This window comes from Quercus lobata, chromosome 10 (genome assembly GCF_001633185.2).
Source record: "Quercus lobata isolate SW786 chromosome 10, ValleyOak3.0 Primary Assembly, whole genome shotgun sequence".
NCBI lineage: Eukaryota > Viridiplantae > Streptophyta > Magnoliopsida > Fagales > Fagaceae > Quercus > Quercus lobata.
In genome coordinates, this window is record NC_044913.1 from 8850460 (window position 1) to 8856459 (window position 6000).

Below are 6000 nucleotides of genomic sequence, written 5' to 3' on the forward strand. Positions count from 1 at the left end.
AATTTTTTTGTGCATGCTTAAAGTGTAAAGTGATCATATTAAGTAAAGCTACAATTGTGCTTTTGATAAACCAGGTTCTATTGTTTTATACATTAAATTTATATTATTCTAGTTAAATTGTAATTTTTTTTATTATAGATTGTATTTCATTTGTTCGTAAATATTTTTTAATTACAAATGTCTACTAGAAAATATCCATCCGGATATGAAAAACTAAAAAAAAGAAAAAGACAAAGTGAAGAACTAATTGAATCTCAAAAAGGAGCTATGGACAAATTTATTACTAGTAAAAAACAAAATCTTGCAGAAATTTGAGTGAATGTTTCATAAATGAACAAGAAATTCATCAAAAAGAGATAGAAGATAATGAAAATATAAAACAAAATGATAATAACGAAGGTGGTCATGATAATGTTCAAACATGTAATGTCACCATTCTTGATAATGAAGCTCAAAATAATTTAGAGGAGAGTGAAAATATTAATGATCAACCTAATTATATTCCTACAAATATTTTTGATCCAAGTCAATGGAAAACTATTGATATAAAATTAAGAGATTTGTTAGTAGAAAATGGTCCAATAAGAGTTGATGATCTAAACTTTCCTATAGATAAGAATTCTAGACATTTTTCTACTACGCATTATATTCGAAAATGACCAAATGGGGAGAAACATGATAGAAAATGGTTAGTGTATTCGAAAGACCTAGATAAAGTATTTTGTTTTTGTTGCAAGTTGTTTAATTCAAAATCTAATACAAATCAACTAGCTAATGGAGGAACTAAGGATTGGAAAAATATTAGTTCTATTCTTAAAAATCACGAAACAACCAATGAGCATATTACTGATATGAATACTTGGATTGATTTAGAACTAAGATTATTGAAGAATAAAACAATTGATAAAAATATCCAAGAACAAATTAAGAAAGAGAAAGATCATTGGAAAAAAGTGTTATTAAGAATAATAGCGGTGGTAAAAAATCTTGGTAAAAATAATTTAGCATTCCGAGTAAAAAACAAAAAGATCTATCAAGAAAATAACGGAAATTTTTTAAGTATAATTGAAATGATTGCAAAATTTGATCCAGTAATGCAAGAACAAGTTCAACGTATTCAAAATGGTGCAATCCATAATCATTATCTTGGACATAATATATAAAATGAAGTGATACAATTACTAGCAAATGAAATTAAAAGTAAAATTATAAAAAAGATTAAAGAAACAAAATACTCTTCAATTATACTTGATTGTACCCCCGATGTAAGTCATCAAGAACAAATGACTCTCATACTAAGATGTGTGGATATTTCAATAAGTCCGATAAAAATAGACGAACATTTTGTGGAATTTTTAAAGGTAGATAATACTTCTGGAAAATGTCTTTTCAATGAAATTATAAACGCAATAAAAAATCTTGAACTTGATATTAATGATGTACATGGACAAGGATATGATAATGGGTCTAATATGAAAGGGAAAAAACAAGGGGTACAAAAAAAGAATTCTTGATATAAATCCTAAAGCATTTTACACACCATGTGGTTGTCATAATCTCAACCTTGTCCTATGTGATATGGCTAATTCTTGTCCTAAAGCTATTTCTTTTTTTATAGTACAACGTATATACACACTATTTTCTTCTTCCACAAAGCGATGAAATATTTTACAAGATAATGTGACAGGTTTAACTCTTAAGCCATTGTCACAAACACGTTGGGAAGGTCGAATTGAAAGTGTGAAAGCAATAAAATTTCAAGTTCTAGAAATAAGAGATGCTTTGTTACAATTGGCAAAAACAAGTGAAGATCCCAAAACAAAAAGTGAAGCTGATTGTTTAGCAACATATGAGATTGAAAGTTTTGAGTTTTTGCTAGCTATGACTATTTGGTATGACATATTATTTGCTGTTAACTCTGTTAGTAAAAATTTACAATCGAAAGACATGCATATTGATGTAGCAACATCAATTAAAAGGTCTCATGTCTTTTTAAAAAAAAATATAAAGAAGATGGATTTACATCTGCTATGAATTCATCTAAAGAAATTGCAAACAAAATGGAAATAGAGCCTATATTTCGTGAAAAACGTATAATTCGTAGGAAGAAACAGTTTGATAAGAATGTCAATGATGAGACAACACAATCCGCTGAAGAATATTTTAGAATTAATTATTTTTTATATATAATAGATCAAGCTATTTTTTCAATTGAAAGTAGGTTTGAACAATTTCAAATATATGAAAATATTTTTGGTTTTTTATTTAATTTTGAAAAACTAAAATCACTAGATGATGATAGTTTGAAAAAAAAATTGTCTTAATCTTGAATGTTTTCTCACACATGAAACTTATTCCGATATTAATGGTTTAGATTTATATTCATAACTAAAAGTTTTAAAAGAATTTTTGCAAATAAATGATAACTCTCCAATTAATGTACTAAATTATATAAAGAGGATAGAATTTTTTCCAAATGCATGTATTGCTTTCAGAATATTACTAACTATACCTGTTATAGCTTCTTCCGCAGAAAGAAGTTTTTCAAAATTAAAATTAATAAAATCTTATTTAAGATCAACTATGTCATAGGAAAGATTAAGTGAATTAGCTATATTATCAATTGAAAATGAAATGTTAGCGGAACTTGAATGTAAAAATTTAATTAAGTAATTTTGCCTCTCAAAAAGCAAGAAAAATAAATTTTAATTGAAAAATATATATATGAATTTATAATAAAAAGCCCCGTTTAAAGCTTTCGCCTAGGGTCCCCAAATTCGTTGAGTCGCCCTGCCCAACCTAATGTTGTTCCTTCGATTCCATAAATCCCAAACCACCCAACAAAATAATTCTGGATCATTTTTTTCTATCAATATTATTCCAAGGAGGTCAATGAAACAGTTGGCTTGTCTCAGTGTACTGTGATTCCTTTGTGGTTTTTTAACTACATGGATTCAAGCTTGGGGCAACCATATAGAGCATGTAGCACGTCTTCTTGGTGACACTTGTACTGCTCACATAGATTCTCAGGAATGACTTTTCTCCGCATGATTGCCATAGAAAGTTACGAATCTTGCCAGGAACATCGAGGCTCCAAAGTGCCATCCACAAAGGCTTCATTGAATCAGTGTTAAAGGGGCCAGATTGTTGTTGCAAAACTTCATTCTGCAGGAATTTATATCCTGATTTAACCGAGTATTCACCATCAGGGGTAAACGGCCAAATTAAAACATCTCTCTGCTGGGACTTGCACAATGGAATTTTTCTGATGATGGTTGCTTCGAACTCATGAAAAGTATGCTCCAGAATATCTTCCCTCTAAGTCAGCTGATGTTGGTCAATCAAACAGCTCACCTTAGCCTCATCCTGCCCATGTAGAATAGGTGAGATAATTCGGGGATTAGTTTTTGCAGGAATCCAACTATCACCCCAAATTCTGACCGAATGTCCATCTCCAATCCTCCATCTCGTCCCTTTTCTAATCACCTCCCTGCCTCTGATAATACTTTTCCAAGGTGCAATTAACTAAGGTGCAATCCCTGCAATGTGGCTTACTTGGCCTAATTAGAGCTTGCCAAGTCAATTAAAAATCCAACTTAGCTTCCACCTCATCTATGATTAACAAAACTAGCCAAATCTCACACAATGCTCAAACTTCTTCCCCTAGTTTTAGTATTACTTAATTTCTCATAATTTAACATCCCTACGATAAAAGAAATAAATTTATTTATTCTCGTGAACATGCTTGTATTTATTGCTTGGATGATTAATAGCATCTCCAACATCGGCAAACATACACACCAAAAAGAAAAAAAAAAAAAACAAAACAAAACGCGCACACAAAATCCTCTAAAGTGTTTTTTTTTTTTTTTTTTTGGCTAATGAATATTCACTCTTTTGGCCTAATTAAAGTGCTATTGATCATTAATGAAAGAATAAAACGAAATAAAAAATTAACATACTAGATTAAAATATTCAACTTTTATACATCACAATAGCTACAAATCAACCTACCTCCTTTCTTTTTGAAACGTACATCTCCAAACTCGAGGGAGATACAACCAAAACCAAGACAAAACACAATCTTTCATATAAAACTAATCAAATCATAAACCACCCCCCCCCCCCCCCAAAAAAAAAAAAAAAAAAAAAAAAGAAGAAAAAGAGAGAAGATAAAAAGTATGCTGATCTGATCTAGGCAACTGGGACACATGTCCTTGGAGGTGGGGAGGAGCACGAGTGGACTAGGCAACGTGTGTGTAGTGTGAACGCAGATTTGAAAGGCCGACTCTCTCTCTTTCTCTCATGTGCCCTTTATGGTATGTTAAAAAAAAAGAATAAACGTAGAAATAATATATAAATGGAATAGAGAAAAGATAGAGAATTTATTAGGAAGTATATTTACCAAAGTAGATAGACAAAAGACAAAATGAACTATTTACTCTTTAACTAATACAAAAATTTGGAGAGTTTATTAGAGTTGCTCTAAGTTTGGTAGTCTAAACCTAAATCCCCATAACTAAATAATGTCTTTGTAGAGTTTTTTTTTTTTGGCATACCTCTTGATGAAGGTCAGACCCTTTCTTTGTAGAGTTTACATAGGCATAGATGAATGCTCTGCCCGACGTCTAGCACTTAATCTTTTGAGGTGATAAATTCGATCCAAGTAGGTTAGCTCTTATAGGGTCCATTCTTGTTTCTTATTTTTTGGTGCATTAAGTTGGTTGTTTATATGATGGTGTCAGTCTAATGACAACGTACAAGTTGTGACCCCATACAATATATGAATAAACTACTATAACTTGATCTTTATTTAATATTGGAAATGAATAATTAGAATTTTAGTAAAGAAAAAGAAAATGCATATACAAGAAAATGGGAAGGTATTATTTGCACGACTTAAGACTAAGGTTCTAACTCTCACATATTTACTATATTTCATATCTATCTTTATGTGTTAAAATGTGAATATTCTTGTATTAATTGTGGATGCACGTGTGAAATGAGTATGAATTAAAGAGTATTTTTCCTAAAACTAAATACATATGTGAAGAGTTAAGATGAAAATGTTTAAGGGATGAGTTACAACATACAAGTCACAACCGTAGTGAGGTTTGGAAATATATATTCAGTACTTTAGAGCTTAGACATTAGCCATGTGTATCCCACAAAAGTTGCAGCTTCGTTTTAATTTAAGTTTAGTTTCTATATAATGAAACTTTACAAAACCCAGTTTAATTTTGCTTCACATCAAATTAGAAAGTACTATTGCTATCATCAGTAACGAGAATGAAAATTGGAGACCAGATGCACTAATGAAATTCAGGGTTTAATATTAATTCAATTAAAATTAATAGTGGAACCATATGTATATAGCTCAAGTCAAAAGTAAGAACTACGTACTAAGCTAACATTTATCCGAACCGCCACCGACCTGTGTACTTGTCAGCATTTTCCCATAGAAACGACTGACTAATTATTAAGAGGAATGGAGTATGGCTAATCCTAAGTTGGTCCCATTGTTGCTCCTTAACCCCATAATTAAGCGCTTCATGCAACATACCTAAGTTCGAGTCCCGCTGTCCGCAGGAGTCCATTGGTGGGCATCCTTAGTAGGGTTAAAATCCCAAACAGACAGTAACTATAAATTCGATTTGCCTGGCGTCCTGTCCAGGGGGAGTTCAAATCTTCTGTCTCACTCTTCTTACTCCACTATATATTCCACAAATAAAAACATGCCACATGTCTATCTAATTTATTAATTGCTAAATTTATGCCTTTTATTATTTTAATTACCTAAATATGATGGGTTATTTATTTATTTATTTTAGGAAATTGAAATAATAGAAGACATAAATTTAGCATGTAATAAATTAGATGGACATGTGATATGTTTTTATTTGTGGAGTATATAGTGGAGCAGGAAGAGTGGGATAGAAGATTTGGACTCGTCCAGGGGTGTAATATAACCATAAATCCCCTCATTTTTATTTACCAAAA